The sequence below is a fragment of the Camellia sinensis genome, chromosome 11 (assembly GCF_055761805.1).
Source record: "Camellia sinensis isolate YWXY chromosome 11, ASM5576180v1, whole genome shotgun sequence".
Lineage (NCBI taxonomy): Eukaryota > Viridiplantae > Streptophyta > Magnoliopsida > Ericales > Theaceae > Camellia > Camellia sinensis.
In genome coordinates, this window is record NC_138971.1 from 176,955,379 (window position 1) to 176,970,308 (window position 14,930).

General features: G+C 39.8%; 1 long non-coding RNA gene across 1 annotated transcript; it reads left to right on the top strand.

Moving 5' to 3' along the window:
* Positions 1–8,063: 8,063 nt before the first annotated feature.
* LOC114263691 (uncharacterized) lies at positions 8,064–14,666 on the top strand. The gene is made up of 2 exons (XR_003629678.2): positions 8,064–8,220; positions 13,922–14,666. It is a non-coding gene; the product is annotated as an uncharacterized LOC114263691 (long non-coding RNA).
* The last annotated feature ends 264 nt before the right edge of the window (positions 14,667–14,930 follow it).

Below are 14,930 nucleotides of genomic sequence, written 5' to 3' on the forward strand. Positions count from 1 at the left end.
AAACGATAAGGTGCCATGGAAATTGGTACCGTACCAGGCACTAAGTCAATAGAGAACTCGATCTCTCGATGAGGTGGTAAACTAACAAGGTCCTCAGGAAAAACATCCGAATACTCGCAAACCACTCTCGGCAATATAGTCTGGGTCTCATCACACTCACTACTCATAAAGCTAGCGAGGAGACCACTAAGCTCACTCCGCCCTTATGGATCATATACTAGTGGTAACACACTGCCAACCCAATCCCCCAAGAAATGGAAACAATCCCCGTTCAAGGTACATACAGTGACCCTCTAGCGATAACAATTAATAACTGCCTGGTATGACGATAACTAGTCCATACCCAAAATCACATCAAAACCCGACATAGCCATAACTACAAAAGAGAATGGAAGACGGTGGTCGGCGACCTCTATATCACAACCTCTACGTCACAACCTCTACATCCTTGTTTCAAAATCAATTCGCCCCCAACAGGCAATACAATAGGAGATGCTAACTGTGCCAACTCCAACCCCAAAACAAATGCAAATGCAGCAGATATAAAGGAATGATATGCACCCGTATCAATCAACACATTAGCAACCGAGTTGCAAAACAAAAAGGTACCTTTCACAACAGATGGAGCCGGTACAAGATCCTGCACAATAACAGCATACACGCGCCCAGTAGGTCTCTGGTCAACCTGCTCACCTCTCGGAGCAAAAGACTGCTGCACAGACTGAGACGATGAAGCCCCCTGATTGGCCCTCGAGGCCTGAATAAACTGTGCTGGCTGCGAACTCTGCGTCTGTCTCGAACCAGACGCACCGGGTGTACCACCCAACTGTGGGCAGAACCTCTTCAGGTGCCCCGCCTAGCCACACTGGTAACAGGAGGACGATCGACCTCTGCCCTGACTCTGGCTCTGAGGTCGAGCCGAAGATGAAGCTACTCTTTGACCTCCTCCCCTCTGCGAGCAAGCTGGAGATTTGCGGCCCAGCTGACCACATTTGAAACAGGTAAAGTCTCCCTGGCTACCTCTCCCAGAACTCGAACTTGGTACTGGAAAGGTAGATCTCACCAAAGCACTCTAGGACTGCTGAGGGTTAGAACCCCTCTGCCTCCTACCATCTCCCTGGCCATCATGACTCCTCTTGGAGCCCCTCCTCCTCCTCCTGCATCATAGTCTCCATATGGGTCGCGGCATCCATAAGACGCCCATATTTCTTGGATCATGGATCCCCCAACTTTGGTCTTGAGCCCATGCCTCAACTTCTTCTCAAACTCAAGACAACGGCGTTCCTCAGATGCCACAAGCTCAGGAGCAAACCTAGATAAACTGGTAAAAGTGGCCTCAAACTCGGCCACTGGCATACTCAGCTGCTTGAGCTGACAAAACTGGTCCCTCAGCTTCTCCTTGACAGTTGGAGATAAGAACTTCTCCTGGAAAGCATCTACAAAGGCCTCCCATGTGCCACCAATACGACCCCTCATGAACTTCCACCACTGACCCGCATCCCCCTTAAGCTGAAAAGATGCCAAGGTCACCTTCAATGCCCCGTCTTCGATGCCAAGTATCTCAAACGTCTTAGTCATCTGTTCCAACCACTCATCAGCCTTAAGTGGCTCTTTCAGATCATCGACAAACTCATCCAGGTTTGACCGGAAGAACTCCCTCTTTAGAAAAGAAGGCCCTGCATCAACTATCTGGGCTAGGACTTGATTCTCAGCTCTGAGAATGCCTATGGATTCCTTCAAAGCTCCTGCTATCTCGCGGGCTAAGGCGCCCATGGCCTGTTGACCTACTGGCTCGGCCACATTGGCCTGACCAACACCCTCCTGCTGCTTCGGAATCTTATCCGGTATAGGCATCTCCTGCCTACTAGGCCTACCTCGCCTACCACCACGTCCTCGTCCTGACATCCTAATAAAGGTAACGAAGAACATTAGCACATTCACAAATGTGCCGAAGCTATAATACTCGTGTCCTAATGCAATGGACAACTGTAATTCACTCCACGTAAGCACATAATCACATAAGCACTTACGAATTTCATTTTTGGATAATGATAGTCCCGAGGCGTTACTAGAGTTCCGGTTAGAAACAACATTGATCAAGTGCTTTTCCAACAAGACTCACAGAAACCCAAGGATCCAATCAATATCCTAGAAACTAAATCTCATACCCATATAGCCACATAAACATGTTATCACATAAGCACATAACACCACATCTAAGTCTCTAACAAGCGAGACAAACCCATTGTGATACTAATCACTTCCCACGTACCCAAAGTATTCAAACCCGGTACGCTTTGATACCAAGTTGTAACGCCCTAAAAAACAAACCCAAAAACAGACATCCATGATACAAGAAAGAGATATCACATTTCATAAATCAGAGTATTCTTACAGAATGTATTACATGTTGACAACAAAAGTAAATGCCTTACGGGCTTACAACTTTCCAAGTCAACACTTAGTTACAAAAAGAGAGTACTAACTCTACACAAAATAAGCCCTTAGCTTGATATACATGTAATACAAAAAGTAACCAAAAAGGTCTCTCAGCCACTAAGCCTCCTAAGCTACGTCCTTGGAGGTGGCATGTCACCTGCACCTGAAAATAATGTCCCAAATAGGGTGAGCCAATGCCCAGTAGAGATATGCTAAACATAGTATGAGCAATAACTAAAATATTAGCACTTGATAAATGTTTAACTCATAAAAACCAACATACAGTACAATCCAGTTCCATAATCCTTTACTTAACCAATTCTTAACTTGTAAGCACGACTCAGAACCTAGCAAAACAACTTAAATGAGACTACATCTCATGCCAACAATACTTCAAACTGCCATTTCACGGAAATTGCGTCCGTGGGATTCGGCACCCGTGTGTAATTATTTTCTGGGCAACAAGAGTTGGGACAAAAGCTCAACCAACCTGTTTGAAACATGCCCAATACAATTCTAAACTCAAATGCAAAGAGTTAAAGGACGAAAATGAAATACAGACAACAACAACTATCAACGGAACTGAGTCCGGAATACAGTAAACATGAGAGGGAAAATCGGGATCGCTATAAACTGGGTTTCTCCTTGTTCACCTAGAGATCGTATACCTCGGCTTAACGGAGCCCGATGTATGATGGCGCCTGGTGTGAACTTGGCTACGAAGTCGGCCAAAACTTGGCCTTTGATTGTTGTTCTGGGTCTGAATTCCAGGTCATACTGGCCCAACACCACTACCCATCTGGCTATCCTGCCTGTCAGATATCCTTGCTACAACAGGGACTTCAAAGGATGCTCAGTTAACACCACAATCTTGTGGGCTTGAAAGTAATGATTCAGCTTATTGGAGGCCATTACCAAAGTTAGTGTTAGCTTTTCCAAAGGTAGATATCTGGTCTCTGCATTTGCTAGGGTTTTACTCATGTAGTAAGCTGCCCTTTGTTCTCCTTTTTCTTTTCTGACTATCACTGCACTTACTGCATGCTCTGAAACTGCCAAGTATAAGAACAGCTCCTCTCCAGGTACTGGATTTGAGAGGACTGGAGCTGTGGTCAGATATTTCTTCAAGTTGGCCAAGGCGACTTCGCACTCCTCTGTCCATAGGAAATCTGTGGCTTTCTTTACTAAACTGAAGAAAGGTTTGCATTTATCAAAACTTCTGCTTATGAATCTGTTTAGGGCTGCAGCCCTTCCAGTCAGCATCTGCACTTGTTTTGCCAACGTTGGGCTCTTTAACTCCAGAATGGCCTTGATTTGATTTGGGCTTGCCTTAATGCCCTTTTTGGTGATCAAGTATCCTAGGAATTTCCCTGACCTAACTCCAAATGCACACTTCGATACAGTGAGTCGTAGCCGAAATGTCCTCAGGATGTTAAAGACTGTCTTCAGGTCGGCCAGATGATCTTCAGGTTCCTTAGTCTTCACGACCATGTCATCAATGTAAACCTCTACTGTTTTGCCTATTAGATGTCTGAACATCTTAGTTACCAATCTCTAGTACGTTGCTTCTGCATTTTTTAATTCAAAATGTATCATTATGTAGCAATACAGCCCTTTTAGGGTGATAAATGCAGTCTTCTCCTCATTTGGGGGTACATGGCTATTTGATGGTACCCCTTGTAAGCATTCAGAAAGCTTATCCTTCCATGCCCTGAAGTGACATCCACCAATTGGTCAATCTTAGGTAGTGGGAAAATGTCTTTAGGACAAACCTTGTTCAGGTTGGTGAAGTCCACGCAGACCCTCCACTTCCCATTCTTTTTCTTCACAACAATCGTGTTTGATAACCATGTCGGGTAATTTACCTCTCGTATGGCTCTGGCCTTTAGAAGTTTATCTACTTCCTCTTCTACTACCTTAATATGCATCAACGTCGGCCTTCTTGTTTGCTGGATGACTGGTTTAGCCGACCTGTCCACATTCAACTTATGGCAAGTGACCTCGAGGTCAATGCCGGGCATCTCGTACGGTGTCTAAGCAAACACCTCAAGGTTTTCTCTCAAGAATGCTTCTAACTCCTTTTCCTCTTCCTCGACCAATCCTGAGCCGAGAAGGAAGAAGCGTTCTTCATCCACTTGCTGGACTAACATTTTCTTCAGGGCTTCCTCACTTTTCTCGGCTGGTTCTTTACCGATGTCCTCAAGGACTTCCATGTCCTCATTCTCAATCTCCATTGCTGTTGTTTCTCGTAGGTGGATTTCATTGCTGCCATGGAGCAATTCTTTGCTTGCACTTGATCTCCTCTGACCTTCTCAATTCCATGCTTTGATGGGAATTGCAACAACTGGTGCAATGTTGAGGGGATGACCCCCATTGCATGCAGCCATGGCCTTCCCAGGATAGCATTGTAAGGGGAGGGAGTGTCAATTATTATGAACTCAGTTTTTACCTTCTTGGTGCCAGCTTGCACCTCCAAACTTACTGTTCCCAGGGGCCACGTCGACGTTCCATTGAACCCGACCATTGGACCATTAAATTGTTCCAGATCATCTTGGTGAAGGTCAAGCTCCTTGTAACACCTGACATACATGATGTCACAAGAGTTGCCCTAGTGGATCTGAATTTACTTTACCTGGCATTCTCCAATCTGGAGGGATATTACCAAGGCATCGTTGTGTGGATGTTGCATCATCTCTAGGTCGTCTTCAGTAAAAGACACCACTGGTCCCTGACACTCGTCTGCCCTAGGTCTCTTCTGCTGGACCTGATACACATGTTGCAAGTGTTTTACCTTTTGAGTTTCCTCACATATCTCGTTCTCATTGACCTTTGAGTGAATCACATTGATCACTCGAGGTCCGCCTGCTTGCGGTTATGGTGTTGGTAGAGGTGGTGCTGCCGGTGCCTGAGGCAGTCTCGTTTGCTCTTCCCTTGTCCTGGTTTCATCTACCAGGTCCCTTAGATGATCTTGTCTTACCAGGTCTTCTAGATGTGCCCTTCAGGCTCTGTACCCTTGAGTTAGATGCCCATCCTCGTTGTGATAGGCACAGTGTTTCCCCAAACTTCTTTCCATAAATTCACCAGGAAGCTTCTCTAGTGTTCTAAAATAGGGCTGATTCTGAATTCTGTCCAAGATTTTGTAAACTAGAATTCGGAATATGGTTGTGACTGCCTGCGCAGCCCTCAGTCATGTCTCTTGCTTATTGTATCCACTATTACCTCAGCCTCGCTTCGGCGAGTCGTTTCTCTTCTCTTGTTTTGATGCCTTTGTCCCCGGCGTGTCTTCCTCGGCCTTGGCATACTTTTCTATTCTTGCCATAAGTTCATCCATACTTCTTGGCAATGTCTTTGCCAGTGATTTTCGAAGCAGGCAATCATCTTTTAGGCCGTTCTTAAAAGACACGACCACCACCTCTTGGTTCCATCCTGGTATTCGGTTGAATACCTCATAATACATCTTGGCATAAGCCTTGAGGCTTTCATCCTCGCCTATCCTCAAAGCCATCAGGGAGTCCACTCTTAACGGCTGTAGTTTGTTTATCACAAATCTGGCCACGAACATCTCGGCTAGGCCTTCCCAGCTTTTCATAGTTTCTTTTGGCAACTTGTGAAACCAGTCTGATACGATTTCCCCAAAGAATGAGGGGAACACCTTGCAGAGCAACGGCTCGTTCCCGGTGTATAATGCCATTGAGTTCAGGTACAAGCCGACATAAAATTTAGGGTTAGACTTATCGTCGTATATCTGGAATCTCGGCATGTGGAACCTTTCGAGGCCTCAAACTTGTCCAATTCAACCGAGAACGGCATTCTCAGCTTGACCGGAGAGGTTACCTTGGCATCTTGTTGCTTCCTCTAGAGGTAATCCCTCAGATCCTCCTTGGTCCGTCTAAGAGCTCGGCTATTAACGGATTTCAGCCTTCTCGGTGCGCTACTCCCAGTATCGTTATTAGTCTTCTTGGATCTTTCTCCATTAGTTGCGTCGAAACACAGTTCATTCCCTTGAACATGTCGATGTTTTTTGGGGTCAACTTCCTTGGTGTGATGCGTCTTCCGAGAATCTCCCTTCATTGACTCTCCTCGCCCGACCTCCCTTGAAGGCCGGTGAGAGTATTCTTTGGTCTTGGTGTACTGGGGGACTGTAGGGATTATTTTTTGCCCCTATTTCTGGGCATTGTTCCTGGCCGCTGGAATCGGCGTGTCTTGTAACGGAAACGGTGGCTGTATGACGTTATTCTGCATCATGAAATTGACGACTGATTGCAGGTCTGCCAATTTATTCGCCATTCCTATTATCTCTCTGTCCCTCCACAAGTATCTATCTTTCCATACCTGGAGGTCGTTCTCGTTATAATACCCACATCGATCTGACTTCTTTGGTACCTCGCCCTTCTGGCCGACATCCTTCTCTCTGGGATTCTGATCCCGAGTTTCTTTGTTGTAGTCATTCTCCTCCACGTTAGGGTCAATGTGCTTACCACTCCCAGTAGGGACGTCATCTCCAAATTTATCTTTATGTCCGTCGTTGGCCATCTATTCTCCTTTTTTTCTCACAGACAGCACCAAATTGTGTGTGTTGTTTTCTGACCACACTGCCAAACAGGTACTCAGCTGGAGAATACCGGCAGAATAGATTGCGTCCGAACGACCTGTCACAGAAATAAAAGACTCCGGCGGTGGTTCTTCCACCCGGGGGCACTCCGATGATCAAGTCAATACTCAGTTTATCTCTTAAAGATAATAATTAATGTTTAACTCACTAGCCAGAATACAAAAAGCGTATCTTGGACCCACGAGGGTGCCTTATTTTTATGGCCAGCATTGACCTGATCCCTGTAGAAGCCTAGCTTCAATGGACTCTGTCCTAATGCTCATCCTAGACTCTCCAATAGATAAAGATAAACTCCCTAAAAGCTTTATCCTTATCCAGGCAGAGGTGCTTCCGCTTTCTAGGATTCTCGTCCCTTGTCCGCTTATCCCGGATTCCGGTATCTTCGCAGATAATCTCGGCCTAGTCGAGATTACCTCGGCATCATGACCTGGATACGTGGCACCTCGGCTGGCACTTTGGTGCTACCTTGGCCGCGTGTTGTCATTCAAAAAATATGTCCCCACAATATCAAAAAAAAAAATATCTCAACATCCTCGATAAATTCTGACAGCCAGAATAAAGTAACTGACATTAATTAAACACCATATCTCAGCATCATCCTAAAGTTCTAATATAGTTATGTTATGTGCATAACAATTCTGTTTTTTGATGAGCAAATTAAGTAAACCATGATTGTGTAGGCAAGATCTCTTTATCTCTTGAATTGACAGGCCTATGAGAAGCACAAACACTTCTAAGAAGGCGCCGTATTCATGTTCATGTCCATGTCCGACACTTGGTAACCTTGGGCTTCTATGAAATTTTGGTTGATTCTTTTCCTGTTAAATTTGTAAGTATGTGCAGAAATTAATATGTAAACATTATGCAGGTCTCTGCATATCATATGCAATGACTGTTGTTGCTATAAAGAGTTCTTACTATTGAAGAAACCTAAAAAGGTACAATGCAGTAAATTAACTATGTAATTGCTTCTGTTATCTAAATTTCACATTGCTTGCCTTAGGAAAAATTACAGCAAGTGCTACATATTTCTATGATCTAAACTTAGAACATGAATGTTTGTTTTTACCAGAATCGCTAATCTCCATGCTCCCTCCAACAAAGTAGTATGCTGACACATTGGCGGATTATGTACAACCTTGCCTTTTTCTCTTTGAGAGTTCTTCTCCCAGGTATCCAAACTCTGGCTCGCCTTTGCTCAGAAGAAACAGAGACTTCCATGGACTCCTGTTATTATTCTTTCCTCTGCAAAAAAAAAAAAAAAAAAAACCCTCTGTGCTTTGTTTCTCTCAACTTATTATAGAGAACCTTTACAGCTACCAGAATTTGTGTTAGTTACTTTGAAAATCATGTCAGTAAATGCCTTTTGGCAGTGCTTCCAAGTGTTGTTTTCTGCCAGTTGTGATCTATAATTCCGGACTTCCGGGTTTATTGTCTCCTCAACCTGCATCTGGAGGTACTGCTGCGCCCAACTCACAGCAGTTACTGCTGTGAGTTGAAACGACGTTGTTTCGGCTCTAAATAAAAAAAAAAAATTTGAAACGACTGCTCAGAGGGTTTGAACTCAGGCAACCCTGTGGTGCAAAACATGCCTTAACCACTGTGCTACTCAAACATCCTGTGAATACTATGGACCTATATTATATTTATATCAATCTTTATTCGAACATAAAAAAAAAATTTACAGCCTGTTATACGTAAAATACAAAAAAACGATTGAAGCAAAAAAACCAGAGTCTGTGAGCGGGAAGGGTTTGGGTCTGCCGTCTCTCCACTAATACTCCGTCGTGCCTCCACCGTTTGCTCCGACGTTCCTCCGACGATTATCTGCCATTGTTGTACCGTAGCTCCATTATCACCATTTTCATTGAGGTTGCTTATTTACCTGGTAAGAATCTTTTGTATATATATATATATATATAAGCAATCTGTTAAATATTGAGGTTGAAAAAAAATATTTTGTATATATATTGAGGTTTGTATACAATCTGTTATCTTCTCCTAAAACACTCATGATATTGAGATTTGTATACAATCTGTTAAGAATCTTTTGAATATATATATATTTTGCATTTATTACAATCTATTATGTATATATATATATGGTGATTTATTTTCATATCAAATAGAGATTGTGTTTTGAATTGGGGATTTTAATATAACATTTTAAGTTAAAAAATGTTATGATCTTTTTTAATCCAAATTGATGCTCTGTTATTATTAGAAATGAAGTTGTTGTGTGAATAAGTAAACCTACACTTACATAAGTTCATCACTTGATTTTTGGTATGTTCCTATATCATCATGTTCTAGTGATGGATAAATGATGATCAATGTATCTCATTAATTGTGTTTTGCTAATTGATTTTATGAGTAGGAATAATGTTCTTAATAATGTTCCTATATTAAACTGTTTATATTATATATGATACGGTGATTGCATTGCTTATTCTTCTTTAGATCTTTGATCAATGTACATTACAACAACTGGTTAATATGAACAATAGAGGGTTGTGTATGCACATTCATGTCATTTTATCATGGTAGGAGAATTTCAGTTTCTTAATGGCTGTTGTAATGTTCTGAAGATGTGATTCAAGTGATTAGTACCAGTTTGTCTTTTTTTTTCAGTATTGCTAAGTTTTTATCATTATAAGTTTGATTTTTCTAAAGCATTTTGATGACATTTTGATGTGATTCTAAAGCATTTTGATGACATTTTGTATATATAAGCATTTTGATATTTTTTCTTCAGTATTGCTAAGTTTTCATCTTAAAGCATTTTGCTAAGTTTCTTAATGGCTATTGATGTTATTGTCCAACTTCATTTTGATGCATCAAGATAAAATAACATTTTTGTTTTCTTCATCTTGTCAACTTGTTTTCTGATTTGTCATTGATCTGGTTCTACTTGGCTTCGGTGTTGTGCTGAGAAAACTTATTTTTGATATTTTTATTCCTTCAGAACTGTTGCAATACAATGCAGTTTAGCCACCTGATTGATTTTATTCCTTCAGAACAGCTTCTATTCAATTATTTAAGATATTTTTGCTTTATAAATAATAAATAGAAGCAATAAATAAAATTTATGTTAAACAATCTAACATAAATTTTTCAAAAACAAAAAAAAAAAATATTATATACTACTCCGCAGCAAACAGCCCCATTAGTATACTTATCATAGGATCAAAAAATGCCTTCCCATTTCTCTCTCTCTCTCTCTCCAAATTGATGCTTTGTTATTATCAATTTTTGCTTTCTTTTATCATATTGTGGTAATTTATCTTATTGTTGATGTTATTTTTGTGCTATTTTTTTTATTGTTATTAGACTTTATATTCAGTAGTGCCGAACTAGAAGATGGTGCGCTTGAGAAGTTGGCCAACAATTCCATGCCATGTGTTGGAATGGAATTTGAATTCGGAGGAAGGTGCATATGAATTCTACAATGAATATGGAAGGATTGTGGGATTTAGTATTAGAAGAGATTACCATACTAAAAGTAAGAAAGATGGTATCATGATTAATAGGAAGTTTGTTTGTTGTAAAGAGGGAGAAAAGGAAAAAGATAAACGGTACATAACATAAAACATCCTCAACATGAGACAAGAACGAAGTGCAATGCATTCATGTATATATCTTTTAGACGAGACTTGTCAAAATGGGTTCTGATGAAGTTTGATGATAATCACAACCACCTTTTGCATATTCCTCAATGTACGCATATGATGCCATCTCAGAGAAAGTTGTGTGATGCTCAGGGTATAAATGTCGATGTAGCTGATGATACTGGTATATCACTTAAGGCATCACATGATCTTATTAGGGCTTTAGCAGGGGGGAAGGAATTTGTAGGGTTTACACGAGAGGACCAAAAAATCTACTTGCATGCAAAGAGGCAACGAAACTTGTAATATGGTAAAGCAGGAAGTTTGTTGAGATATTTTCAACAACAAGCCATTGAAAATTCATATTTTTACTTTGCATTTCAATTGGATGTTGATAAGATGATTACTAATATTTTTTGGGCTGATCATCAGATGATTATAGATTTTGGCATTTTCGGTGATGTTGTGTCATTTGACACAACATTCCGAACAAACAAAGAGTACCGTCCACTTGTTTTATTTACTGGCTTTAACCACTTTAGAATGACTGTGATTTTTGGTGCTGAATTATTATATGATGAAACTACAGCATCATTTGAGTGGTTATTTGAAACTTTCTTGCATGCAATGTCAGGAAAAAAGCCTGTTAGTTTTTTCACAGATCAAGATCAGGCAATGGTTAAGGCAATTTCTAAAATCATGCCCGAGGTATTTCATGGATTGTGCACTTTTCTCCTAATGCAAAATGCTTTGAAACATTTAGGCTACTTATTCATGGGTGGTTTAAAATTTGGTTACGATTTCAAAACTTACATTTTTGGGTATGAGGATGAGCATGAGTTGGTTGAAGCTTGGGATTCTTTAATTCATAAATATAACTTGCAAGAGAACTTATGGATAAAGAAGACTTGGGAACTTAGAGAGAAGTGGGCGCATGTGTATATGAAGTTGGTATATACTGCAGGAATGCGAAGCACTCAACTTAGTGAAAGCTTGAATGCAGAATTGAAGAGGCATTTAAAAGTTGACCATAACATTATTCAATTTTTTACACACTTCAATCGAGTTGTTATGGATAAGCGGTATGAAGAAGGAAAAGCCATATACGATTCGAGACAACGATTGTCGAGAATGAAGTTGAAAATGTCTCCCATGTTAATTCAAGTTGCTAAGTTGTATACCCCTCCTATCTTCGACTTATTTCATAATGAGTTAGACACATCCCTTTGTTGTCAAGTGAAGCAATGTCATGCATTAGGAAGAGAAGTAACATATGTGATTGGTTTATTTGGAGAGGATAGAGAATATATTGTGAAATGTAATGTGGAAGTTAATGAGTCGGGAGGAGACAATATTTGTCACGAAATTCATTGCACTTGTCAAAAATTTGAGAGTTTTGGAATTTTATATGGTCATGCAATTAAGGCGCTTGATAGAATGAATATTATGAAAATTCCTGAGAGGTATATATTAGGTTGATGGAGACTAGATGCGAAGGATTGTGCAATTGAGGAAACAGTTACTGTGGTTGAGAATGACGTTAAGTTGGTGATAGCAGCACGGTACAGAGATCTTTGTCCTAGAATGGTCAAACTAGCAGCTCGATCATCTAAATACAAACCTGCCTATCAATTAGTTGATGAAACTCTTAAGGATTTGTGTGCAAAGGTAGACAATATGATGACTTCATTAGACAGCTCAGGCGCTTCTAGTAGTGATGGCAATATTGAAGTGGGCACCAAAGAATTTGTAGTTGATCCAAACTTTGCACGAGCTAAGGGCTTAAAAATGAAGGAGGACAGCCACAAGGGTGAGAGTAGATTAAAACCTTGGCATGAGAAGACTACTAAGAGAACAAAAGTTGTTTCGCAACCTACCCGCCTTACTCAGGTATTGAATTTACCGAAGTACTTGATTTCAAATTGGTTAGATTTATTTTTAAATTTTGCAATGTACTGATAAATATTTTACAACCTCTTTAGAGTATTGGATAGTCAAGTGACACTAGAAATATTCAAAATTCATCTTCAAACCACACACCGGTGAGATCTTATTCTTTTTATTGAAATCATATTACTTAAGTATATAATGATTATAATACTACTAACAATATTTTATGGACTAGGATGTTGACGTACCCTATTGGCCACAATTAATAAATTCCGGATATAATCTGCTCATGCATGATGTCAATTTTGCATGCCCGCCAACTAATCCACAATCAACGCCTTTGTCTTCCCAAGCATCGTACAATCCACAAAGTTCTCAGGTGTGTAATATACTTGTTTGCAATCTACATTTTTGTTTTTACATATATGTGTGTATTTATTTCCAATGCATTTCCTTATATCTTTTCTTCTTTTTTTTTTTCTTTTTTTTTGACAGGGATTAGGATTTGATCTAGCAGAGCACAGTCCTATGGTAGCAGAGCATAGTTTGTTTGATTTTTTTAGTCATTCGGAACCACCCCCGCAAAATTGAAATGTAAACATTTATCTAGCGGGCCACCCTTTTGCTTTGTTTTTGAGAATTAAATTGAAATAGATTCAAGGTTTATTTAAGGAGAAGCCACCACTGTTATTGTGTTTGATTTTATTTGTGTTTGATAAATAGAGCATCAAATTGTGCATATTGGATATGGATTCAAGGTTTATTTAAGGAAAAACAATTGTTATTGTGTTTTATTTTATTTGTGTTTGATATGGATTCAAAGTTTATTTAAGGAGAAGCCACCACTATTATTGTGTAGATTGTAATTTTTTTTTTTTTGAAGATGGAAATAATCTTTTATTTTATTTTAAAGCTTTATGGTGACTGTAGCTAATTGTAATTTTTTCTTTATGCTGGAATACAGATTGTAATAATAATAGATTGTAAATTTCTTTTTATGGTGGAATACAGATTGTAATACTAGCAAGTTGTAAATTTTTTGTTATGTTGGAATACAAATTGTAATACTAGCAGGTTGTAAAAAAAAATTTATGTTGGAACACAGATTGTGAAAACAGCAGGTTGTAATTTTTTTTTTTATGTTCGAATAAATATTGATATAAATATAATATAGGTCCATACTATTCATAGGATGTTTGAGTAGCACAGTGGTTAAGGCGTGTTTTGCACTCCCAAGGTTGCTTGGGTTTAAACTCTCTGAGCAGCTGTTTCAATTTTTATTTATTTAGAGCCGAAACGACGTAGTTTCAACTCACTGCCGTGAGTTGGGCGCAGCAGTACCCCAGATCCCCTCAACCTACCTTTCTACTTCCAGGATTTATTACCAAAAGGACAAGGGGGTCACAGAACCGTTTGCATTTCTGATAATCTGTTTTCAAACTGAATTCACACCTGATCTTGCCAAGGCAATGTGGTCCACCTTGTTTGCATCATTGTCATTGGTTCAGAAATTTTGGTGAATATGTGTCCAAAAAGAGCACCAACTCAACACATTGACATGTAGTCATGGCATATAGAGCCGGATGAGTGGAATTGATTTGTCCCACTATGGTCAGTTGTGTGGGAAATACGATTGGTTCCAACCATCTCCATTTGCACCGTCTCATTAGTCAAGAGCAAAACATGCACATGCCATAGTGATGCTTTGGAAATAATTTTTTGTCCACAAGGCTGTGCAAGGCAAACTCCTGTTCCTATTTATTCCTTGGAGCAACTCTAGTGAGCTGTTATAATGGCTGCTATTTTCGTATCAAATTTGACACAAAGTTTGAATGCCATTTGTGCCAACTCAATTCACCCAAGAGAGAGCTTTAATTACGTGGTTTAGATGTGAGATGCTTAAGTCTAATATTTGAGATGCTTAAGTCTAATATTTAGAAATAAACAATGATCTGAATGTGCCAAAGTAGTACTTGTACCCGTGGAATTACATTACGATATTGTAAGATGTTAAATTATAAGAAAATTCTATACTACGTACTTTCAAAAAGTTATGACACTTTGTGGTATTAATATCACAAATTGTTATAACTTGTATACGATATATATCTTTATCGTCACCTGTTCTTAGACGACTCTTATTTAATGTATGTATTTGATGAAATGGACTGGAACAATAGATAGTGAGTGTGTATAATAATACTATCAACTCTTTTAGCTATCAGTTTCAGTCAAAATGCCATAGTAATAGCCATTCTCGACTTCTAAAAAGTGTTTTTTTGTGTTCTTTTTGACTTTCTCTAGAAAACGGTTACCCAATATTTCTTGCAAATTACAATCACATGCTTTCTGAATTCAGCACAAACTCATGATGTTGGATTAGG